The sequence below is a fragment of the Benincasa hispida genome, chromosome 2 (genome assembly GCF_027475165.1).
Source record: "Benincasa hispida cultivar pf3 chromosome 2, pf3_genome.v1.1, whole genome shotgun sequence".
NCBI lineage: Eukaryota > Viridiplantae > Streptophyta > Magnoliopsida > Cucurbitales > Cucurbitaceae > Benincasa > Benincasa hispida.
This window is the reverse complement of record NC_143479.1, coordinates 68735911-68763702: the sequence shown is the minus strand read 5'-3', so window position 1 is coordinate 68763702 and position 27792 is coordinate 68735911. Positions and strand designations below refer to the sequence as shown.

Below are 27792 nucleotides of genomic sequence, written 5' to 3'. Positions count from 1 at the left end.
ATCTAAATAAAAGGACTATAATGATGTGCATTTCTGCCCGTCATCACACCCCCAAAATTAGAATCATGCTTGTCCTCAAGCATGCTTTATACTCAAGAAATTCATAATTCACCCTCAGGCTTTCCTTGATGACCAACCTCTCAGAATATAATTTACTCATACCTCTAACCATGGCAGTAACGCTCTCCTCCACTTCAGCTACTTCTTCAAAGAGATCTTTTCTAAGCTTACATCTGGCAAGCCTTTGCTAAAAAACTTTTTACTCATTCCCCACACTTTGCGTTCATCTTTTAACAATGCGTCCGTTGGGACAATTCAAAGCCTTGTGATTTATTATTAGAATGCAGCGTTGAACCTGGTTACGCTATTCGTTTTGGCTTGCCCCCACGTATGTAATGCAGACAACCAATTTTGGTTGCATGCCATATTCAACTCAACTCTTGTTTTAGCTTAATTTTGCGCCAGACAGAGAAGATGCGCTTATGCGTTGATCCTGGCGACTTACTTTCGTTTTGGCCTGCCCCCACGGGTGTCATGTGGACATCCAACTATGGGTAAGTGCCTTTCGCAACTTAACTCTTATTAGTATGGGTTTCCCCATTGCGCTGATAGTGGAGATTTTATTCCCAAACAATTTTTTTTTTTTTTGAATAAGATCACAATGTAGTGAACGCATTTCTCCGGGATTGCTGCCACCCCCAAACTTAGAGATTGGCAGTGCTCTCGCCACAAAGCTAAAGACAAACTCAGGAATGCGGTAACAAATGTTTGAGCAGAGGTTTGCACATAATAAAACTTAGACTGCCAAAATTTGAAGAAGTTATCAAAAGTAAGTTGAGCCTTGCGATTCTTAGTTAGTGGACGTGGTGAATTATACGCACCATCATAGATGCATTGCAAAGGTAAGTAATCAGACAAAGAGAATTTCAAAAGGATAATGCATAAAGGATAACAAGAAAAGGACCTTGAGTAGAATACACTTGCAACCATGCTTTAGAATTCATGCAGTCGAAGTCATGCGTTAAATGATGAAGAAGATCCTTTTGTTGCAACTACGCACCGAGGAGAATTATTGTCGCACCTACAAAGAGCAAATGCACCACATCCAAGAAAGCAGCTGCATATCCAAAATAACAGTTAACATAAACTAAACTAAGAAAAGCAAGTTAAAGATAGAGTAGGAGACGTCCCTGGAGAAATTAGAGTTAAGCATCGCAAGGAGTCTCCCATGCAGGAGATTGCTCTCAACTGCTTAGGTCAAGAAGCTCACCCTGACCATTGGAACTTCCGGCAATTGTTGGGCGCATGTTGGTCACCATGTGCTTAGAACTACCTTCAGCCCACGCGATTGATTGCTCTTCTATCTTGGGGTTAATACTGGCTTTCGGCGCATAGCCTACACTTCAATATTGTTTGCAGCTTGGTCGCACAAGCTACAATACTCCCAAGGTAAAAAGGTTTCCTGCGTTAACACAAAACTCAACAAACTATTAGCTGCCAAGTCCCCGGCAACGGTGCCAAAAACTTGATGATGAAAATTATGAAACGCAAAATGTTTGATGCATATCTTAGGTTATGCGTTTGTTCTCATGCGTTGGTGGTCATGAGTTGAAATGGAAAGTATGCAATAATCTTTTATGCAATGACCATGTGTTCCTATCACAAGTTTTCTAGCGCTCTTGCCAAGTATAACGAGATCGCAAGTTTCTCGGATGATCCGAGGTCGAACTCAGGGACTTATAGCTAAATATTATGCGATAATGTGTTTGCGGTGAAAATAAAAGAATGTTGAGGGTTATGAGCTATGCACTACTCCTACTCCTAACTATCAGATAAAGTGGTGGAAGTATGACCAAGAGGTAGAGACACAAAAACTGTTAACGCGTAGTAAAATGCATGGCAAATAGATAAAATGGCGAGGATGTCTTCACTACAACACTAAGCTTGACCGCAAGGGCAACCCCAGCCAACGCAAGCTATGCGATCATGCTATACACATTTGACGAAGATGCATGCGATGTATATGTGATAGTGTTACAAGGCCTTATTTCTAAGTCTCTATTCTCACTCACGTGCTCTCACACATAAACAAGATAACCGCATACCACCATGTCCTACTTAAAGGGTGCGTACGCTGTGTAGTAGCAAACAGAGCTTATTTCTAAATTCCCCATTCTTGCTTATACGATCCAATCCGCTCTCTCGAGTCTAGATTTGGTTTTTAGACTACTCTCCCAAGTATGCCTAAATGATGAATGATGCGTTCATAAGACAAGGTAATCACATAAATATGGTTTTCGTAAGATTATTCCTATCTCTAGTGAACACTTGCTTACATTGCTTAATGCGATCAACTACTTACCCTCCCAGACAGTTGGTTGTTGTTGATTCTACTCATAGACAAACATTGCGTCTGCTTATAGACAAGTGTTACTACAGCTTCATATCAAACAAATAAGGTTTTCTCACAACACTCGCACAATGCACACCTTCCGGTGGTTTGCTACATGCTTCATATTCCTATGCCGCATGATTAAGTATGTGATACTCTAGCAGTCCTACTTAGTGATGCAATGAAAGTAAAGGATGCTAAGTAAATGAAGATGGAGATAGAATCGAAGGAAAATATAGAAATGCATTGATCACAAAGTGTATTAATCTCTTAAGCCACAATGTAATACAATACAAAGATAGAAGATAAATGGAAAGCCAGATGGAAGCAATGTCTTGCTTCAATCAGATGTGTGTCAAGGCTGCCAATAGTGCTATGGATGGGCGGTGGAATAGACTCTCTCGAGCTCTAACTCCGGCGAAGGCTCCGGTCGTCACTTGGAATGATTGAAGGGATGAAGAACTCTCAAGACTATCTTCTCACGCTTTGGTCTGGATCACAAGGATCCGCCCTAAGGTTGGTAACCTCAAGCGAAAAACCTTGGATAATTTGAAGTTCTGCTCAACGTCTTCTATTTATAGAGTTTGATCATTGACGCATTAATGGTCCTTCTCTGAAATTCTACAGCTAACGACGTGATGGATGTGATAGACCTATTCTGAATCTCTGCTGCTAACGGCGTGGTAGGTGAAATGTCAACATCACCTTTTGATACTCCCGAGTTATGGGTTTATGCTTGGTTTCTGGAGTATCAACGCATTCCACCACTTTTGCGGTCATCCCTCTATTATGGTTATTATTCTGTAGCTACAATCTCTCTGCGATGACCGCATTCGCTTGATAGCCACAACTTTTATGCGATGGACACATGCAGTTGATGGCCGCAACATCCATGCGTCGAATGTATGTGTTCACCTCTATGATGGAGAGATTCCCCACATGCGATCGTCTTTGCGATAGCCTGGCTTCCGCGTATGCGACCGCTTCCTGCGTTAGCTACAAAGATAGACAATTGAATGCATAAAAACGCATAAAAGTGAGTTAGCTGAGATTCTTAATGCCGATCGACGCAAGCTCATTTTCTCATGAATTCTTAATATAATCGCCACATCTTCTACTTAACAACCCTCATAGTTCTAAATAAAAGGCCTATAATAACGTGCATTTCTGCCCGTCATCAATAGACATAATAAACTTCAGTCTCTATCAATGATAGACTTTTATTAGTTTCTATCATTTATAGACACTGATAGACTTCTATCAGCATCTATCAGTGATAGACTTGTATCAGTTTCTATCACTGACAGTGTCAATGATAGACTTCTCTTAGTGTCTCTTCTATTTAAGAATATTAAATTTTGCTATTTTGTATAAATAGTTTCCCTTATTTTTCTATTTTTGAAAATCTTCTTTTTTTCAATAAACCTTCTTGTTTAAGGGGATTTTTTTAGATCAAAAGGGGAAAAAAGTTTGTTGGTTATTTATTTATTTTTTTTTTATAAAACCTCCCGCTCCCATGAAAGTCTTTTTTTTCTCATTATATTTGATTTAAATTATCTATAATAATCATTTGATATATGTGCCTTAAATTCTAACTAATACAATACGGAAGTAAATAAAATTATAAGATATTCTATTTCACTAGTTTAAGAAAGTTTTAAAATATTTGTAAATGTATGTCGCTTTTTACATATTTGTAAATGTATGTCATGTGAAACAAATATAAGAAAATTTATATTATTGAATGAGAAAGAGAGGAAGAATGAAACAACCACTAGATCACAATAGAAATTTGAAAAAGGAAAAATGAAATATAACAAATTAAACAAAAGTGCATAAATATTCAGAGTTGAAATAACGACATTACCGATATACGGAGAAAAATAAATTAATGAATTTAGTTGCCAGTTGACTTTCTAATAAAATAAATCTCCATTTAAATAAAATCGAACCAAAAATAATTTTAATGGTTAGGAATAAGAAAAATTGATACAAAAGAAAGAATTAACAAAAAAAAAAAAAATTACGGTTGAAACATTAACATTAGATAAATTAAAGAGGCTCCTTGGATGTTTTCTCCTTTCAAAATTACCAAAATACCCTTCATTTTCTTTTCTCTTGCTTTTGGCAAATTACCATTTCTGGAACTAAATTTAAAACTCACGAATATGGAGAAGTTACCCTTTTTCTTTTCTTTTCTTGTTTTTAATTTTATTTGGAACTGAATTTTATTCTTATCATAAAATGCAAGTCAAATAATACTACCAAATGGTCCGTTTCTATTTTCTCATTTTGTAGGTCGACAACGTCGTTCTTTTGGCAAGTGATTTTCTCGTGTTCGTAAATGGAAGTATCAAATTGAATTCTGGAATACGAGACGTTACATGAAATATTGAAACTATTGTAACCGTTCATTTTCTTTCTCAAATTTAGTGTATTTTGTGTCTTGTCTGTGAATGATTTCATTTAGACATTGTCTAATCACAATTTATATGTGTTTACCAAAGTTTAATGCTATAAATTTGAAATTTGGGCCAACATGAAGACATATCAACTAGTTAAGACATATCTAGATTCGAATGTGAGAGGTTTGAATTCTCAAAAAAAAAAAAAAAAAAAAGTACATGGTGACTTCTTTACATCTCTTATGAAGGGGAGCATTTCATTGTCATATAGTGTGATAGTAGCTTTTGAGATTAAAACTATCCCCAAAGATTTAGAGTTTTCTTAGGGTACAACAAGTAGATATGGAGATGTGAACCTATGGCCTTGAAGGATGAAACATATATATCAATTCATGTTGAAATATGCTCCCCTTTTGCCTTAAAATTTAGAATTTTATTTCAATGTGTTTTTTTATACGACAATTAGAAATATAAAGATTTGAACGTACAACTTTAAAGAAAAATGTAAATTCTAACTAAAGGTGAGTTGCTCACTCACTAATATGATTTATTCTTACAAAACTACGACTAAGTTATGTTTATTGTTGAGTTATGTTCACTCTGATTTATTCTTATATAAATGTTTTTATTCTTTTCTTAACCAATAACATCTTAGTTTAAGTTATATAATCTTTAATAAATTTTTACTGGAAAGGAAAATGCGTCTACATGTAAATTCATTTGAAATTATAGTGAAAACGTCGTGTTTTTGGCAAGCGAGTTTTTCGTGTTCGAAAATGCAAGAATCATTGAATTCTGTAAGACGAGACGTTACATGAAATACTGGAACTGGTATAACCTTTCATTTTCTTTCTCGAATTTAGAGTAGTATTTGTCTTGTCTGTGAATAGTTTCATTTAAACATTGTCTAGTCACAATTTGTATGTGCTACCAAAGTTTGAGAATATACATTTGAAATTTAGACCAACTTGAAGATATATCAATTAGCTTAGACTTTATAATCTCAATATGGTAGGTTTGAATTTTCAAAAAAAAAAAAAAAAAAAGAAAAGAAAAAAAAAGAAAAATACATGGTAACTTCCTTATATCTCTTGTGAAGAGGAACATTTCATCGTGGGATAGTAGCTTTTGAAATTGAAGCTATGCCCAAAGATTCATGGCTTTCTTAGGGTACAATAAGTAGATACGGAGATTTGAACCTATGACCTTGAAAGATGAAGCATATATAAATTAATGTTGAAATATGCTCATTTTTTTTTGCCTTAAAAATTATAATTTCGTTTCAATATATTTTTTCTTTATACAAAAAATAGAAATATGAAGGTTTGAACCTTCAACTTTAAAGAAAGAAGTATATTCTAATGAAAGGTGAGTTGCTCACTCATTAATATGATTTATTCTTACAAAACTACAACTGAGTTATGTTCTTACAGAAATATTATTGATTTATATTTACTATTCTAACTAAACATTGAATTGCTCACTTATTAATATGATTTATACTTTCAAAACTCATTAAGTTATGTTCTTACAAAATTATCGTTGAGTTATGTTCATTTCGATTTATTCATACATAAATGTTTTTATTTTCTTTTCTTGTCCAATAACATATTAGTTTAAGATATACCATCTTTAATAATTCTTATCGAAAAGGAAAATGTATATACATGTTAATTCATTTGAAATTATAGTGAAAACGTCATTTTTTGTGCAAATTAGTTTGTCGTGTTCGTAAATGGAAGAATCAAATTGAATTTTGTAAGATGAGACATTAATGCATTAATGAAACTGTTGTAACCATTCATTTTCTTTCTCGAATTTAGTGTATTGCTTGTCTTGCCTGTGAATAATTTTATTTAAACAATGTCTAATCACAATTTGTATGTGCTTATCAAAGTTTGGGAATATAAATTTGCAAATTGGGTCAACTTGAGGATATATCAACTAGCTAAGACATTATAATCTCAATCCAAATGTGAGCGGTTTGAATTTTTTTAAAAAAAGAGTACATGATGACTTCCTTACATCTCTTGTGAAGGGGATCATTTCATTGTTATATAGTTCAATAGTAGTTTTTGAGATTGAAACTATTCCTAAAGATTTAGGGTTTTCTTAGGGTACAACAAGTAGACACGAAGATTTGAATCTATGGCCTCGAAGGATGAAACATATATCAATTAATGTAGAAATATCTTCACTTTGGACCTCAAAATTTAGAATTTCATTTCAATATTTTTTTTATATGACAAGTAGAGATATGAAGAATTTGAACCTTAAACTTTAAAAAACGAAGTATATTCCAACTAAACATTGAGTTGCTCACTCATTAATACGATTTATTCTTTCAAAACTCATCGAGTTATGTTCTTACAAAATTATCGTTGAGTTATGTTCACTTCGATTTATTCTTACATAAATGTTTTTATTTTCTTTTCTTGTCCAATAACATATTAGTTTAAATTATACAATATTTAGTAAATTCTTATTGAAAAGGAAAATGTATATACATGTTAATTCATTTGAAATTACAGTGAAAACGTCGTTTTTTACAAGTTAGTTTTTCGTGTTCATAAATGGAAGAATCAAATTGAATTTTGTAAGATGAGACATTACATGCATTACTGAAACTGTTGCAACTGTTCATTTTCTTTCTCGTGTTTAGTGTATTGCACGTTTTGTCTATGAATAATTTCATTTAAACATTGTATAATCACAATTTATATGTGCTTACCAAAGTTTGGGAATATAAATTTGCAAATTGGGTCAACTTGAGAATATATCAACTAGCTAAGACATTATAATCTCAATCCGAATGTGAGTGGTTTGATTTTTTTTTTTCAAAAAGAGTACATGATGAGTTCTTTACATCTCTTGTGAAGGGGATCATTTCATAGTTATATAATGCAATATTAGCTTTTGAGATTGAAACTATTCATAAAGATTTAGGGTTTTCTTAGGTACAACAAGTAGACACGAAGATTTGAACCTATGGCTTCGAAGGATAAAGCATGTATCAATTAATGTTGAAATACGTTCATTTTGGGCCTTAAAATTTAGAATTTCATGGCAAGTGAGTTTGTCTTGTTCTTAAATGGAAGCATCAAATTGAATTCTTTAAGATGAGACGGTACATGAAATACTAAAATTGTTGTAACCATTCATTTTGTTTCTCGAATTTAGTGTATTGCGTGTCTTATATGTGAACAATTTCATGTAAACATGATCTAATCAAAATTTGTATGTGCTTGCCAAAGTTTGAGAACATTCATTTGAAATTTAGACCAACTTAGGATATATCAACTAGTTAAGACATTATAATCTCGATTCAAATGTGAGAGGTTTGATTTTTTTTTTTAAAAAAAGTACATGGTGACTTCCTTACATCTCCTGTGAAGGGTAACATTTCATTGTTATATAGTGTGATAGTAGCTTTCGAGACTGAAACTATCCCCAAAGATTTAGGGTTTTCTTAGGGTACAACAAGTAGATGCGGAGTTTGAACTTATGGCCTTGAAGGATGAAGCACATATCAGTTGATGCTGAAATATGCTAACTTTTGGCCTTAAAATTTACAATTTCATTTCAATATGTTTTTTTATACGATAAGTAAAAATATGAAGATTTGAATCTTCGACTTTAAATCACTCATTAATATGATTTATGCTTACAAAACTACCGTTGAATTAGTTGCTATATAACTATCATTTAGTTTCATTTACTCTGATTTATTCTTATATGACTGTTTTTATTTTCTTTTCTTGTCCAATAACATATTAATTTAAGTTATACAATTTGTAACAACCCAAAGTTTGAGGTAATTTTTAATTTAATTATTTTAAATTATTTAGGTGTTATTTTAAGTTTTGAGGCTAAAATTCAATTTACTTCAATTTAGAGAAGATTTGAAATTTTGGATATACTTGAGGTGGATCAAGTGATTTGGAGATAATTCAATTTAAATTGTATGAGTGTTATTTTGTTAATAACTGTTGAAACCGAATTTGGAAATGTTGAAATTTATTTGAAGGAAATTTGATAAATGAATGCGGAGTTTGAGATTTAATTAATTTGCTAAATTAATTCCAATTTAATTTGAATTAATTAGGATGCAATTGGTTTGTGTTTGAAATTAGATTATTATTAAAAGATAATTTAATTTTATTAAGTGGAATTTTGAGGAAAAAATAAGAGTGTTATTTTCAACCAAAATTTAGTTTCTTCAAGTTCCAAATATCACAAACATCACAAAGTAATAACTAACAACTATTACAAAACCTTAGAAGTTCTTTCTTAGATTTCATTAAAGGCAACAACAACCATTAACATTGAAACTGAAGGACTAGATGTATATCAATTTGAGATAAAGAATCAATAGATCCAAAACCAATGAGGCTTTTCATCGTATCACACACTAAAGATTTATTTCAAAACCTATCTAACACTTTAAAGGTATCACACACAAAGTTTAGTCTGCATATTTGATCTCTTTGTGAGATGGAAAATGATATGTAATACACGAAACTACAACTGCAATAGAATTTTGAAGCGTATGGCTCCAGAAAAGAAACGAGTTAATCAAAATGTTTTATTTACTAGGGTTAGAGCCAAAGATTAAACAAAAGAAAAAAGAGTGTCATTTAGCTCCATGTGATTATAATGTTAAATAAATAAGGAAATCTCATGTAATCTAAGCATATGAAATTCAAATGAGCTTGAATGAGTTTAAAATGACTTACGAGTATTGTTTTTTTGTGAAAAATCTTTCCTATAAACACTTCTAAGAAAAAGTACCAATTAAGATTCTCCAAAAATACCTTAACATGCGTTGAGTAGTCTAGAATTCTACTTACCTAAAAAGCGCTTCTAAAATAATCGAAAGGCTCCTGAAATAATAAAACCAAAGTCCTAATGTTAAAAATTAGTTTGAAACCTAATTCAGAGACTCAAGAAGTATTCGGAATGGGTAATCTTACCCAAAAAAACCTTAGACCTCAATTCATACACTCTGAACCAAGTCTAAATTATAACTAAAGCATATTCATAAGTGTTACAGAAAGACTCGAAATCAAGAAAGAATAATGCAACTGGTAGTTGAACGGTTGTCGTCTTCTTTCTGTTAGATGTTGTAACCACCAGAGCTCATCATCGTTGACCGAATCGCATGCACATATATAAATGAAATCAATCAAGAGATTAATGTAAGAGTGAATTTTAATTGAGAGAGAAAGGCATTTCGTTCTGTAATACTTTGAAGAGTAATAAAAGAGAACCTCCCAATTTGCACAGTGGATGTAGGCCTTTGGCTGAACTACTTAAACTCCTGTGTTTTTTCATCTTTCTCTATGATCGTTTAGATTTTGCTAAGGTATTGTTTACACGATCGTATAGTCCCTATCGCATCGTGTACACGATAATTTAGCTCCGCGCATAATAGTCTATACGAACGTTTAGCTCTTCAGCTGTCGTCTGAACGATCGTCTAGCTTCAGTCAATTGTCGTCTACATGATCCTTTAACGTTTTTTCCTATCGTTTACTTAATTGACCTATTGTTTAGTTATTGGTGCATCGTCTACACGATTGTGCAGACTTTTGGTAAACGACAGAAGGATTTTCGAGCATGTACATTCTATTTCCCCTGACTCTTGAATTGTTATCAACCGTTAAAACTTAGTGTATTGTGATTATTAACTTGAAAATCAAGTTATCTGGGACAACAAGTGGTATCAGAGCTCAGTGAACAGTTCAGGACAAAAGATTTGAATTCTTTATTTAGAGTAATCAATCTTGAAGACAAAGAATGGTAACTACCAGATATGAGATTGAGAAATTCGACGGTAATACATATTTTGAATTGTGGAAAGCAAAGATTAAAGCAGTCTTGGGGTAGTAGAAGGCACTTTTGGCCATTATAGACCTTGGGAAGTACCCTGAAACACTTTCTGAGGCAGACAAAGACTATTGAATCAAATGCATATAGAACCATCGTTCTCAATGTCACAGACAACGTTTTGAGGCAAATTGTGGATCAGCCTACTGCCTATGCCTTGTGGAATAAGTTGAATAAGATTTATCTCAACAAAGATCTACCCAACAAAGCTTTCTTGAGGGAAAGATTCTTCACGTATAAGATGGATCTAGCAAAGTCCCTCACAGATGATCTTAATGAGTTCAAGAGGTTGTCTTCTGAGCTTAGATCGATTGGAGATAACATTGGAGAAGAGAATGAAGCATTCATATTATTGAATTCTCTACCAGAAACATTCAAAGATGTAAAGACTGCATTGAAGTACGGTAGAGAAAGAATCACCATAAATGCTATTATATCAGCTGTAAGAGTCAGAGAGCTTGAATTGCAAATGACCAAGAAGGATCAACCAGGAGGTGAAGGCTTGTTCTCTAAAGGGAAGAACAATAACAATGGGAAGGGCAAACAGAACAATGGAGACAAGTCCAAAATAAATTGCCATTTTTGTCACAAGATGGGGCACATGAAAAAAATAAATTGCTATTTTGGTCACAAGATGGGGCACATGAAAAAGGATTGTTATGCCTTGAAGAGAAAATTAAACCAGCAGAATAAGGGGGTAAACAGACTGAGGTTGCTATAGGTGAGAATTCCCTAGTCTATTCAGATGCTTTAGCTGCTACTGAAGAAGGTGGAGACCAGAATACTATGGAGACTCAAGATTGGGTGTTAGATACTGGTTGCTCAGTCTACATGATACCATCCAACAGATGGTTTTGCACTTATAAGAAGTGGGATGGTGGGCTGATCTATATGGGAAATAATAATACATGCAGAGTTGTGGGAATAGGGTATGTGTCCTTGAAGATGCAGGATGGTTCAGTCAAATTGATAAGGAACGTGAGGCATGTTCCAACTTTGAAGAGGAATCTCCTTTCATTGGGGATGTTTGATGACATAGGATGTGAATATAGGGGTGTGGGAGGCACCTTTGAAATTATTAAGGATTTCAAAGTGGTCTTGGTGGCAACCAAGGTAAACCGTCTATATGTTATCAAAGATGTGAAAATGGCACACTCGGCTTTGTTAGCAATGGATGAGGAACCTAATGAAGATAAGTTGTAGCACAAAAGACTCTCTCATGTCAGTGTGAGGGGGCTGCAAGTGTTATCTAAACTAAAGGAAATAAAACACGAGGATTTCCTTGAGCAGCGGAAGGGATTGTCCCAAATTTCATTCGAATTGAACATAAACAATTATAATCTAAACACAAAAACTAACAGGTCATGCACAACTAGAAATTACAGCATGCTAAACGATGATACAAGGGATAGGGGATGCATACCTTTGAAGAATCATTCTTCAAGAATCCCTCGATTATTCCAAACGCGTCCACAGCAACTCTCGAATGCAACGAACAGACTGCTACCAACAACATGAACACAACGAACGACCAACAGCTCCTCGAACGACCCAATCAAGTCTAACTCAATTCACGAATAGAGCTGGACACCACCACAATGGTTACCTTGGTATTTCCAGTGTGAGAATTCAAGAGTTGTGGGCTCTGTATGATCTTGGCTTGAGGAAGAGACTGGAGGTCTACGATCAAGTAGAAGATCGAGCAAGTGAGAGATAAGAAGTTGGTCTATCGTATAGACGATGTGCTCGATCGTTTAGTAATCGGCAGCCTATCGCATAGACTATGCCACTCGATCGTGTAGCAACGATCAGCTGAAAGACTACCGTATAGTCAAAGGTAAGTGATCGCTTAGCTGATCTTGTTGTCTCTCAATGCTATCGTTTAGTGAAACTCTTTCACTTGATAACTTGTCTCCGTGAGAACCTTCCGAATTAAGTAATTTCCAAATTTAGGAAAACAATTTTCCTTTTTATCGCACAGTTACATAAAACTTCCAATAATCTCCCATCAATCGGATATTAGAGAAAAAGAAATTAATTATCATATGATTAATACATTATAAATAAATATGATAACTAACTTACCATATTATATTTATAACCAGTTTTAATATTTCATCTCATGAAACATACAAACCATAATTCTTTTTCTATTTCATGGTACTTAATGTAAGTCCTATTTACATTAATTCCTCCACTTGATGTATCTCATACATCACACCAATTATATCATATATAATTGAATTTTCTCTTGTTAATTTGAACACTTTAAATCAACCCCAAAACCTGATTCTCAAATTGAATCCATTGAGTTACCAAGGGAACCTTATGGACCTGGAACTTGAAGCTCCAATGGTATGTGAATAACTGACTAAACTCTTTAGTCACGAGATCCATCATCTGTTAACTTTCGGGCTCTCCACTAAAGACTGATAGCTGCACTCTTCTCACTACAAATATATTTTTATGTCCATATCAACAAATCAACAGTGCGATAACCCTTCATAGATCGCTCGTAAGTATAGTTGGGCCAATTTACCATTTTGCCCTTGTAATTATATCTAACTCCTTAAGTACCACCGATTCCTCTAATGAATAATAAGTCATAGTCCTACTATGACTGGGTCCTCTCTTCCAAAGAGAGGGTATGGCCACTATGTTCAAGACCCGGAATCAACTCTTAAAGGAGCAATCTATCTATATACCTCTACTCCGGGGAAGGAGTGAATTTCGTCTTGTGTAACTGAGTTCCCAACTCCCCAATAAGAAAAATCCCCAAAAAGGCGGACTTATTGAGTTAACAATATGGTCATTCTCACCCATACTAATCAAGGGATTGTCCTTATAAGCAGGAGTTCCCAAAATACTCAGGATTAAGGTCATGTCACCTACGGTCATTTTAGTGAGATGTAAGTCTCAATTATCAACGACGTTATATAAAGAGATAAATCATCTAATAGTCTGATCTTATACAAACTATTTGTATAGGATACCCCGCTTGCATGTCTCCACATGAATGGTCAGGATCAGACCATCTGTAGTAGTTCACAACACTTGTAAGCCTCTACAAAGCGGGCCGTATCCATAGTGTCACCAGGATAAGGCATCCCTCTTTTATCTTTATACTACAGACCTTTTATGTTATTACTTAAGGCATGATTCACTTGTGTATCACATATACATGCTTAAGTTTACATAAAATAAAATAAAATAACTCTTATTTTATTAATAATAATGTGTACAATGTTTACAAACTACAAGACTCTGGGAGAATTAGGATACCAATCCCAACATAAACAAGGTATACTACCAAGGGGTGTTGGAGACAACCTTAGATTTTGTGAACATTGTATATTGGGCAAAGCAACTAGACAACAATTCTCCAAAGGACAGCACACTTCAAAGGAAATCCTTGAATATGTGCACTCTGACTTGTGAGGGCCAGCTCACTCTCCATCTCTTAGTGGAGCAAGGTATTTTCTTTCATTTGTAGATGACTATTCAAGAAAGAGTTGGGTTTATTTCTTAAAATCTAAAGATGAAGTATTTAGTAGATTTAAAGAATGGAAGACCTTGATTGAGAAGCATACCTCTAAAAAAATTAAACATTTGAGAACTGATAACAGTTTAGAGTTTTGTGGAGAGGAATTTAATTTGTATTGCATGGAGCAAGACATAGTAAGGCATAGAACTATGAGGTTCACACCTCAACAAAATGGAATGGCCAAAAGATTAAATAGAACAGTACTTGAAATAGTAAGATGTCAGTTGTCCAATGCCTCATTACCTGAAAAATATTGGGTTGAAGTTGTCTCATACACCATATACACACTTAATAGATGCCCTCATCAATCTATAGAGCTATAGACTCTTGAAGAGAGGTGGACAGGGCAACGACCAAAGCTGGAACACCTAAAGTGCATGTTCTTAGGTTTTACAACGGGAGTAAAAGGCTTTAAATTGCGGCATCCAGTTGAAAAGGGGTGTGTGAACAACCAAGATGTGATCTTTAGAGAAAATAAAATGTTCATGATGTCAGAACAACCATCTTCAACATGAACCAAGATTAGTAGCACTAGATTTGAGGTGGAGCCTCAAAATGATAATAGAGCTTCTACTTCCTCACAAAACCAAGAGTTAGAAGGTGATGAGGCAGCTGAACCTAGTGATCATGTGTCAAGTGATCAAGTTGAGACACATAGGGACTTGCACAACTACTCATTGGCAAGAAACAGACCGAGAAGAACTATAGTACCACCAGCAAGGTACCAAGAGTCTGACTTTGCAAGTGTAGCATTGAGTGCTACCATTTCTTTGAGTAATAATGAACATTCCAACTTTGAAGAAGAAACAAATAGCCTGGATGCTAGGCAATGGATTGAGGCTATGAATGATGAGATGAAGTCCCTCAATCAAAATGACACTTGGAGATTAGTACCTATGCCTAAAGGTACAAACCTATCTCATGAAAATGGATCTACAAATTTAAAGAAGAGATTTCAGGTGTGCAAAAGTCTAGGTTCAAGGCTAGGCTTCTTGCTAAGGGGTTCACTCAAAAGGAAGGCATTGACTATAATGAGGTGTTCTCTCCAGTTGTGAAGTATACTTCCATCCGACTACTTCTTTCCTTTGTTGTACAAAAAGATTTGGAATTAGACCAGCTAGATGTAAAGACAACCTTCTTACATGGGCTGTTGAATGAGACAATATACATGAGACAACCTCAAAGCTATGTCAAAAGTGGAGAAGAAGACCTTGTGTGTTTGTTGAACAAGTCCATCTATGGCCTAAAACAGTCACCAAGATGCTGGTATGAAAGGTTTGATGAGGTGATCTCCAAGATTGGGTTCAAAAGAAGCTCATTTGATTGGCGTGTATACACAAATACTAGTAGTTTCAAGGAACTGCTCTATCTACTTCTCTATGTAGATGACATGCTACTGGTCGGGAGATTAAAAAAAAATTGAAGCAAGTGAAATGCTTCTTAAGAGAGAATTTGACATGAAAGACCTAGGGAGTCAAGGAGGATCCCAAGCATTGAAATAGAAAGAGATTAAAAATAGGGCAGATTGCTTATTAGTCAATCTGAATATTGTTCAAAGATTTTACAGAGGTTCAAGATGGAGAAGGCAAAGCCAGTTGGTACTCCTTTTGCCCCTCACTTTAAGCTTTCAGCTGCTAATAGTCCAAAGAGCACTGATGAAAAGCATCTGAACCATATGAAGGTTGTCCCTTATTCCCAAGCAGTGGGATCTCTTATGTATCTTATGACTTCTACTTGACCAGACCTGTCCTATGCAACAAGTATGGTCAGTAGGTATATGGGAAATCCTGGTAGAAGACATTGGGAGGCTGTCAAGTGGATACTAAGGTATCTATGTTCATCCAAGGAGGCAAAAGTCTTATATAGACAGAATGAGCTATCCAGTGATAAAGTTTATGGTTATGTAGATGCAGACTATGTAGGAGACTTGGACAGAAGACGTTCCCTATCAGGTTATGTTTTCCTATGGGGGAACAATTTTTAATCAGTTGGAAAGCTACATTGTAGCCTATTATGACCCTTTCCACAACAGAGGCTGAGTTCATTGCTTTGTCCGAGGCTGTGAAGGAAGGTTTGTGGCTGAAAGGTTTACTAAACGATTTCGACATAACACAAACTAAAGTCAGAATCTATTGTGATAATCAGAGCACAATATACCTATCTAAGAATCAGCAGTTTCACAGCAGAACCAAGCATATTGGTATCAAATATCATTTCATCAGACAAAAGATTGAGAAAGGGAAAGTCGAGGTAGTGAAGATTCATACCTCGGATAACGCAGTTCATATGCTAACCAAACTGTTCCATTAAATAAGCTTGGCATATGCTTGGCCTTCTTGAGTTCGAATTACCTGAAAAAGGTTAGCTCAAGTCAACTCAGTGAAGCAAAGAGAGAAAGAACTCTGGATGCTTACAAAGGTGGAGATTGTTTTTAGAAACACTATAATAAATGTATCTTTTAATAGCATATCTTATAAACATGCTATTAAAAAAAAAAGGGTGGAAAATAGACGCGCGCACAACGTATATGTAAGCGGATTTTTTTTTTTTTTTAAATTTTTTTTTTTTTAATTTTAGGTTTTACACCGAAACACAATTCCCAGCTGCGCGCCACACGTTTCCCCTTTTTCGTTCCCTCTCGTTCCCTCTCGTTTTCGTTCTCTCTTGTTTTCTCCGGCCAATCTATTTTGGTTTTCCCTCTTCGTTCTCCGGCCAGTCTCACAAAAAATTAATTCCCAGCTGCGTCGTTTTCCCTCTTTCGTTTTCTCATTCCTCTGAAGTCAATCGTCTGCATCATCTTCTCAATCCAGCTCCTCTCGGCCCTTTCTCCAAATTTACCACATTTCCATGTCTCCCATCGTCTCCAATGCCTCCGCGTGTTCTCTGAAATTCCAGCACCCTCTTCGTATTCTCTGAAGTTCGAGCATCCTGATTCAAGCATCTCATGTTCAAGCATTCTGATTCTAGAAATATTTCTAGTATTTCGAGAAATCTATGGGGTAAATAGCTAGGTTTCTATTTTCTTTTCTTCATTTACTCTTGGTTGCAATTTTCCTCTTCTGTCCTCCTATTGATGTCGAGTAGAAGGTTATCTAGGTTTGATTGTAAAGAGTTGGTTGATTAAATTTCTTGATTTCTTTTTAACTAGAAATTTCTAGATTTCTTGGTCTCATTGATTTGGGTTTAGATGGATTCGACGTCCTTAAGAACTAAAGTCGTTCTCTCTGGTTTGTCCCTTCTACCCATAAGTTCAAACCAGTTGGGTGGGTGAGACTATATTTGTAGCAAAAGCTCGCTCACTAACTGAGTAACTGTACTCTTGTGCTGGGTAAACTTAATTCTTGCACATGGGTAAACTTACATTGCACAAATTCTTGTTTGATAGGATGTTCCTACAGTTAACACATGGGTAAACTTACATTGGGCAGATTTTTTCACTGCTTCACTGTTTGATTGCTTTAATTAGTTACCTATCACGTCCGTCAATTGAACTTTGTTCATCTTTGTCATGGGCGGGGTAGGTAATTCAATAATATGTTGTCTTCTCAATCTTACCATGGTTCGTTAATCTAGTCATTTATTCTTTATTAGAGTGAAGTTATGGTCCTTTGTTTTCTTTTACTTTTTTTCTCCATCGATTATGTTCTTGGCTTTTGATCAGAAATGAAATTGGTCATGGTCTCTTGGGGTGTCAATTGCTTCTATAATTGGATTGGTTATTGTGGTTAATTTTTACAAGATTTTAAAGTACTCCTTCAATGTTCTAATTGCTTCTAGATGCTCATTGTGTATTATCTCAAATCGTTATCCTCCAACATTCGTTAGATGTGTATTATCTAGGTTTTGAAGATTTTGTGAAGCCCTCACCCAATTCAAACTTCAGCTGCAAATAGGTTTACTCCTCCTAAGGTGAGGGAAAAAAGAGAGGGGTAGTAATGTAATTTCCTCCTATTAATTAATTTTATAATATGGCTTTTCTTTTACCCCCTTTTGCCTTTAATTTTTTTCACAAGTGACATTATTTATTTATTGGTATATGAATCTTGTCGTAATTTAAGTTAGTTCATGCATCAGAGGCTTGAATAACAAATAAGTTTGGTCATTATTGATTTTCAACTCTTCACATATCATGAGATGAGACTGGAAAAAATAACCCAAAAATGGATTGCGTTATGCAAATGTTTAATCATTTTTGTTGTTCAAAGCCAAGAATTATCCTAAAATTTTACAATGTAACATTTGACCTTTTTTTCCTTAAATAAAAGTACACAAGTCTAACTAAAGATTATGGAGCTTGGCCTTATGATTTTGTTTTAAACGATCTTTAAATGTTTCCTTTGATTTGATTTTCTTCTGCATCTTGTCATCTGGGCTTCTTGGTATAACTCAGAGGAGAAAACATGCTATTATTTTATCGATGGTAGAGTAGGCATTTTTTTATGTACTATGTTTCCTTTTCGAAGTTAATGACGATAAGGAAACGAAAATTTGAAAGTTTTATAATTGAAGTGTTGAATAGATTTAGTTTCTCAATGCTCACAATGAAGTACTTTAAGTTGTGAAAAGTGGTTGTATTTTTTTAATGAAGGTTTTATCTCCAAAAGTGTAAGGCCAAAAGGGTCTAATGTAAGAATATTGATGACTTTTAATTGTGTGTTTCAATACGCATAGTAGTTTTTCAAAGCAAAAAAGAAAACTTTTATTTTTTGAGTAAGTATTTTTGTTTGTTAAACTGAGATCATCAACTTAATATTTGGATTTAAAAAACAAGAGGCTTGAAAGCAAAGCAACTTGTAATCATTAACTTCAAGTTTTATCGATATTTTGTATTGTCTTTTTGGCTTACTTTTAGTCTCAATTTATGTCTTATATTTGTATTGGTGTTCTCATATTTTTAACATCCATCCCTCGTAGTATTATACTACCATCTCTTCAATGTATATAGGTTTTTTCTATGTGTACCAATATCTTTTGTACCTTTAATAGTTATAGGCTTAGAAATTATTGGATAATTAAAAGAGTTTTTTCCATGCGTTAATATGTCTCGGTGCGTACTATATTTTGAATAGAATAAGGGATGATGAAATGCTAAAGTAGAGATCTTTCATTACCAAAACTAAAAGAGAAGCATAATTTCATTTATTATTTCATTATTAAATGCTAGAGTGGGTTCTTTTTTTTTTTTTTTGTTTTGTTTTGTTTAGTTTAGCTCATAAATGCATAACTTTTAGTTTAATAACACATATCTTTGTTACGTATTAGTTTAATTACATTTGGCATTCTTATAGCAATAACTTGAAGAAGAATGTTTGAAAAAGATTGGGTTCATTTGAATAGGTAAGAGAATATCAAATTAATATAAAATTAATCATAGATTAATATAGTTACTTATATTAATTGGAAACTCGGATTTTTTTAATAAAGCGACCAATGAATATTTAAGGGGAGCATGGAACTTCGTCAAACAAGTAGAAAACATGTTGGGTTGGTAGGCAAGATTTTGTGTCCATGTAAGACATGTAGGAACATGAATCATCAAACCTTTAATGTTGTTTATGAACATTATCAAAGGTATGGATCCAACTTATAGGATTTGGTACCATCATGGTGAAGGAGTACCTATAGATTGTATGTTTGATGGTCAACCCTTTTGTAGTATTATTGGTGTATATTAGCAAGCAGTGGAAGCAACAAAGATCAATAAACACTCTAATTCATTAATTTTGGTAGTAACTAAAGCATGTTCATACAATAATAAGTGGGTTTCAAGCCTTATCTTTGTAGAACTTCTTGAAATCTTGATTCTCAGCTATAAACTTCTCCAAATCTCACTGTGGACCACTTCAAGATCTTTCTCACTTTTCTTTTGGAGCTTTAGATTGAGTTGTGGAACTCAAAATAAGCTTGAATGAAGGGAATTTGGAAAAAAATTCACTGCAACAACCCACTTGAAGAAGAACTTCAACTCGAATTTTTCAGCAAAAACTCTATAGATGCATGCCTTAATTCCATTCTAATATTCTCTATTTATTGCAGGACTCTCATGCATAGAAGATGACTGCATGACATGCAACTAGTTATTGAAGTCAAACTAGGGTTTGGTGTGAGCTAGTTGAAGGTATTAATGGAAAAATCCATAATTCCATTCTGTGTTGTTTTTCAAACTTTTCAATTTTTATCAAATAATTTCAAAAATCAATTTGATTTCAAAAATTGAAAATATTATTAATTTTGCAAAATTAATTTCATAAATTAATTTTCTAATAAAATTAATAAATAATTATTTAAATAATTTAGTTAATTTTAATTAATTTAATATCAAATATTAAATTAATTTTACACAAATTCACCTTCATATATTTAAATCATATTTAAATATTTATTAATTTTCCTATTTCGTTTAATTCTAATTTAACGTGTAATTATATCTCATATAATTACTAATTCTCTTAATTCTAATTTGAACATTTCAAATTAACTTATCACGTTACTCTAAAGCTAATTCATTTACGAGCTAATAGGGGGACCTCGTGGATCTACAGATCATGAGCTCCAACTTACGAGATTAATTGACTAAACTCATTACAGCGATTAACCCCCATTCGTTAACCATTCACAATTTGTTCGTAATAATGATTGGGTCAAATATTTATTTTACCTCTGAGATTAACTTTTGTTCCTTAAGTACTACTGATCCTCTTATGAATCAATTGATCTGTGATTTAATCAACAAACCGAGTTTCTCTCAGGCTAATGAGAGGATGGGGTCTCTTGTTCAAGACCCAAAGTCAGCATTTAAAGGAACAACCTCTCTACTATCCCTAAAAGTGGGTAGGAGTGAACTCATTCTTACACCCTATGTCTTCAACTATCTACTCGGTCTTACCCCTGAAATGGAGGTTTATTGAGTCGGCGCTGTTGAGCCAACCCTCGCCTATGCAAAACTAAGGATAATCTCGAATAAACAGGAGTTCATAGTTAGCTCAAGATTAAGGTCAAGTTACCTAGGTCATCACTTTGAAATAGTCAGTCTTAAACAATAAATCGTTATAAAGTAAGAATGATTGATTTTATGGTCAGATCTTGTACAAACTCATTTGCACAGAACACTCACAGTTCTCATGTCATAATATGTACGAATTAGGATCACTTTGTTTGTAACACTCTATAACTCTTTGTTACAACTACAGAGTAGGCCGCATCTAATAGTGTTACCAGAATAAGGCACCCAATCTTATTCATATATTATAAGATCATTTTGACTATTTCCTCGAACCTGATCCACTTTTATGTCTCCACATAAAGTTCAAGTACTCATGTAATGGTCATGGGTCTTTTAGGTTTATTGGAGTTCTAATAAGCAATACATATATTCAATAACAACTTATTGAATTTTTCAGAATAAGTTTTATTATTTACAAACCACGAGTTTTAGGACATAAAACCCAACAAGTACTTCTTTCATGAGTGAAAAGAATTGATGAATCATTTGTAAATAGTAACGTCAATCAAAAGATCGTAGACGCAAACATTTCTTTGTATCCTCATTGTACAGAATATACAAAAATGTCAGTTGTGGTATCCTTATATAAGATAAAGACTACTAATGATTGGACCGATAAAAGTTTCACAAGCCTTTTAGAGCTATTGCACGATATGTTACCCCCTGATAATGTTATCCCAAAATCCACTTATGAAGTAAAGAAGTTCTTAAAAGTATTTGATTTAGGATATGAAAAGATCCATGCTTGTGAAAATGATTGTTGCTTGTTTACAAAAGAGAATAAAGATTTAGAGAGTTGTCCAATTCGTGGGCATTCTCAATGGAAGGTGGATAAGCGTACCAAACGGATGAAACATGGTGTTCCAACAAAAGTGTTAAGGTATTTTCCATGGATTCCAAGATTGAAACGAATGTTCCAAATGCATGATGTAGCTTAATTACTAATGTGGTATATGAACCATAAAAGTAGTGATAGGAAGATGTGTCATCCAATCGATTGTGTTTCATGGGACTCAATTGATGCAAAGTGGTCAGAATTTTCAAACGATCCACAAAACTTAAGATTTGGTCTTGAAATTGATGGTTTCAACCCATTTTCAACTTTAGTAGTAGGTATAGTTGTTGGCCAGTTATGCTTGTGACATATAACCTACCTCCTTGGTTATGCATGTCGAAAGAAAATATACTGCTAACCATTATTGATTCCTAGTCCTAAACAGCCTGGCAATGATATTGACATTTATTTGCAACCATTAATTGATGACCTGAAATTTTTATGGAATGGAGTGGAAATTTATGACGTAGTAAGCAAATCAAACTTCAATTTGAGAGTTGTGCTTATGTGGACGATCAATGACTTCCCTACTTATGGATATCTTGCTAGTTGCACAACAAAGGGCAAGATGGCATGTCCAATTTGTGGGGAGCACACACATTCCCAATGGTTGTACTATAGTAAGAAATTAGTGTATACGGGACATAGACGTTTTTTTCCTTCATCTCATGCGTATAGAAGAAAGAAGTCATGGTTTGATGGCAAAGTTAAACAACGACAAGCTTCTAGGATTGCAAATGGAAATGAAATTGATGCCCAACTTAAAGATTTCCAAAATTGTATTGGAAAATTCGAGAAGAAAACACGAAAGAGACAAAAAGAGTTGAATGGAATGTGGAAGAAACGATCAATCTTATTTGACTTACCATATTGGAAGGTACATACATTTTTTTCATTAATGTCCTTAGTTGGCTAGGCTTTGATGTACATTATTTTATGTATTGACAAGTTTTTTACTCTAATGTAGGAACTTGTATTACATCACAACTTGGATGTCATGCATGTTGAGAAAAATGTATGCGAGAGCATAATAGGCACATTGTTGGATATTAATGGAAAATCAAAAGATGGATACAATGCTCGAAAAGATCTGCAAGACATGAATATATGACATGACATACACCCAGAAGAACGCGGGAGTCGAATATACCTTCCTCCAACTCTAAACACTTTGTCCAAATTAGAGAAACAATTGTTCTGCAAGCAATTACATGAGTTGAAATTACCTGATGGTTACAGTTCAAGCATTTCGAACTGTGTGTCAGTGGAGGAATGCAAAGTAATAGGATTAAAATCTCATGACTATCACGTGTTAATGTAATAACTTCTACCAGTTGTCATTAGAGGAATGCTTCTGAAGGGTCCAAGACATTCAATAACATGAATGTGTGCATTCTTTAATAAAATTTGCCAACGTGTAATTGATCGAGAATGTATATTGGAAACTGAAAAGGAGGTAATTGATACATTGTGCTTCCTCCTTCCTTCTTTGACATCATGACTCATTTAATCATTCATTTGGGGTATGAAGTTCGTTTATGTGGATCGGTTCAACTTCATTGGATGTATCCGTTTGAAAGGTATCTTAGCGTATCATATCATATATTATAGGTAGCAATTAGTTATATATCCTAAGTTTCTTATAATTGTTATGAGATTATCCTTAGGTACATGAAGACTTTGAAAGGGTATGTTAGAAATCAATCACGTCCAGAAGGGTGTATTGCAAAGCGTTATTTAGTTGAAGAATGCATTCTTTTTTATAAGAATTGTTTTAAAGATTCAATTGGCCTTGATGCCAAACAACGTCGGAATGAAGAATTTAACAATGGTGTCATACTCGAAGGTCGTTCTATATCTAAAGGATATGAAATTACATTATCTGATGACGTGCTCAACCTAGCACATCAATATGTCTTGTTTAACACAACTGCAGTGGAACCATATATAGAGTGAGTAGTGTATCAATTGGAGACTATTCATTTTCTTTTGAAGAAGGTATTAGAATTTTAATTAGTGATTTATCAAATATTTTAGAATGCATAGGAAGAAATTGATGCTATTGAATAAAGGACTTGCAAATGATGATAATCTCCTATTGAAGACTCACTCAGAACAATTTCCACTGTGGTTGAAAGAGAAGGTAATGTTATTCTTGCTTATGGTAATGATCACAATCATGAATTCATTTAACGTTAGAGTTTTTTTTTTTAAATGGAACATATTTCATTAGATGTTGGTAACACAAAAGCCTCAAATATATTGAAATGGCTTACAAATGGACCTTGCAAGATTGTAATGTCATATTCAAGAGACATTATAAACGGTCAGCTATTCCATATAAAAAGCGTAGAAAGGTCCACTCAAAACAGTGGTGTTTCAATTGATGCAAGTACAGTATATGGATCAAGTGTTGAAGATGGATCTTCAAAAATTGATGTGGTTACATATTATGGAGTCCTGATCGAAATAATTTTGTTAGATTACTATGTCTATCGACTTCCATTGTTTAAGTGTGATTGGGCTAAAATCCACAACGGTGTTAAAGTTGATGATGGATTTACACTTGTTCATTTATATCAAAACCAAAGTCAATTCGAATGTGAGCCATACATTCTTGCATCACAAGCTAAACAAGTTTTTATGCAACAGAAAATGACAATACTCCTTGGTATGTTTTATTGAAAGCACCTCGTAGAGGATTTCATGAATTGGACAAATATGATGAGAATGTTGACACAAACTTTGTGGGTGAAGGATCTTTCATAGCACTTGACCATATTGATGAAGAGTTTGAATGTCGTAACAATGCACGATGCGATTGCGAATGAATCTTATTATGATAACTTAGAACTTAGAACTTACGATCATTTTGGGCATTTGCACTAACATAGAATTAGTGGTCATTTTGAGAATTGAAACCAACATAGAATTAGTGGCCATTTTGTGGATTGACAATAACATAGAATTAGTGGCCATTCTGTAAATTTGCACTTATAGTGCATATGCCTAGGGACACTTAGTATAATGTTGGTTGGTCTTTTTGTGAATATAGTGATTGATTATCACTTTGTAAATATGGATAATATATTGCTAAGTTATATACATTGTGAACCATTTCAATTTGTAATGCTCTACAAATATTTTACATGTATATTCAATATATAAATATAAATGTTCTCTTTATTCTCAATCTAACCATTGCTATGCAATCTAGTGTTTTTTTTTCCTGTGAACCATTTGGATCTAAGAGTTTGCCACATTATAATACAATAAAGTCAAATGGGCCTGTAAGTTGTCTTTAAATGTTCATTTAGATAAAAAAAAAATATTATATATATAATATCATCTCAATGTTTTATGTCTTAGGATTTGGATAAGCAAAATATTGGACCAACCGTTGGTAAGAAATCAAGAAAACCTCGTACTGCAACACAAACATTTGAATGACGACAATCTAATCGCACCTTGGTGAAAACATCATGGAGATTCGCAAAGTCATTCAGTATGGACTTAACTCAACCGGGTAGCTCAGACGAGGAGGTCGAGGAAGAGGATCCTCATTCAACAAAGAGCATAAAAAGAAATATAATAGATGATACAGGTAATGTCATGAAGCCTGGTATAAAGAGAGAGGTTAGGGAAACATCTCATTTTTCTGAACCATTTGACCACAACAATAGGGATTCTTCACCTGTTACTACTCCAATTCTATCCCCACATGTCAATCAAATTGTTCATCCCCAACCTAAAAGGCCAAAAACAAAAGCCAGATAACATTTCTTCAATACATGATTGGAATGACTTCATCAAAGATAAAACAAGTGCAAAATTTAAGGTATGTGATATAATTATTGAGTAAATTTATTTATTTGATTCAAGGTATGAAAACAGGTTTAGTCTTTGTACCTTTGTTGAATACTTAGTTTGAGTATGATTTCAGGCAAAAAGCAAGAAATTTAAGGAGATGAAAAAAAAAAAAACTTCCACACACGTGTAGTCGTAGAGGCTATGCTCGACTAGCCGAAGATTTGGTAAAAATTTACGTAATACTAATACCATTATTATAATTAGCACTAGAGATAATATATAATTAAATATTTTTTTCCATGTAGAAAAATTCTTCTTCTTCAACTCCAATTACACATGTAAATGTTTGGACAAAAGCATATGTGAAGAAAGATTGAAAACCCATTAACTCCCAAGTGGTTTGAAACTCTGGTTAGATTATTTTTTTTGTATTTTTTCTTAATTTTTTATTGGTCTTAAGTTGTATTTGCTACAAATTGAGTTATATCTGCAGTTTTTATATGTTGTGAATTCATGTTCGTCAATGCTTTATTGAGTTGGTTTTGTTTAAGTGATCTCTTGTTGGTGTTTTGAGTAGTGATTTAGTTCAAGTACGCGTTTCTAAATGTTGTGAATTTGTGTTCGTCATAAGGCATCCCCCCTCCCCCTCTTTCTCTCTTAAATGAACCATTCTTGGCATTTGAATGATTTCATGCATTTTTTTTCTTAGAAGCGTATCGAACAAAATCGTGTAGGAACATCTCGTTCAAGGATGATGCAATTAGTAGAGTTTTCGACCCCAATCATGGCCATGTACGAGGATTAGGATTTGGTGTAACTAGATCGAAGTTGTCTACATTAACTCAGAAAGATAAGACTATTGCATCTTTTGAAAGAAAATGTAACAACCTAACAACAGATTTAGATGAACTGAAAAGCGTGGTAGCTTCCTTAATAAGGGACAAGGTACAATTGTCCTAACTGATCTCTTTATCTATTGAAATTGTGTTTTATATAACACTTTGAATATGTTGTTTCTATAAGAAAAAATGAAGAAACAAAATTTTGATAATCCTGTTGTATCAGTATTGGAAGATAATCCAACTCCAGTCTTAAATTACCCACAGGTAAATTCATTATGACTTTTTCTATTAATTTAGTATTCAAAATTATTATTGTTTGGAAATTTTCTAACCATATTATTGGTGAAAAAGAGTGTTACTACCAACACTCCTCGTAAGTGTTTGCTCCTAGATTGGATTGGTTCAGGAGAAGTCGTTGTTGAAGGTAGATGGTCTTCCAATGATCCATCAATCCTTGTCCATCTCATACCTCTTCGCCCGAATGCAGTTCGTGTGTGGGTTGATAGGTAAAAATACCACATTCCTTCTTATGGAGGCCTACATCTGACATTATTGTTATTGACGATGTTGTGGGCATTATTGTTGCATGGCCAATGGATAAAGTCAAACTATGTAAGAAAATTTGGCTATTACTTTGTGAATTAAGTGTTTATTTAGTTCATTAGCTAATTTATTGTTATAGATACATCATGATGATTTATGAAAGCTATTTTTTTGATTGAATGACAAATATCGGAGCTTGTGTGGGAGAATTTTGGTATCACTATAATCTGAACATCTCTTTTAATTGTATCAACATTTTGGGATTATATATGTACTCATTTTATTTGGATTAAGAATTTACAAATTGTTTCATTAGATCAAAACTTCGTTTGAACATACTTTCGATGACTACATCAAACTTTTTTTTTTTTTTTTTTTTTTTTATGAATATAGTGTTTTATTTCTTTTTGTATGCTATAAATTTGAAGATTTTGGTTATAATTATGATTGTAGATTTGGATGAAATGTGAATTACATCTTTCTTGGTTTAGACAATAATATGGGCAAGCGACTTCTATAAATATATATTT

At 33.8% G+C, this 27792-nt stretch overlaps 2 pseudogenes across 1 annotated transcript; both read left to right on the top strand.

Annotated features, from left to right (window-relative positions):
• The first annotated feature begins 16800 nt into the window (after positions 1 to 16800).
• Positions 16801 to 24030, top strand: LOC120070944 (uncharacterized; annotated as a pseudogene). Its single transcript, XR_005480083.2, has 6 exons — positions 16801 to 17228; positions 18070 to 18138; positions 20266 to 20347; positions 22617 to 22944; positions 23035 to 23647; positions 23735 to 24030. The product of XR_005480083.2 is annotated as an uncharacterized LOC120070944 (transcript).
• Positions 24031 to 24281: 251 nt separating this feature from the next.
• Positions 24282 to 25177, top strand: LOC150038117 (uncharacterized; annotated as a pseudogene).
• Positions 25178 to 27792: the final 2615 nt, after the last annotated feature.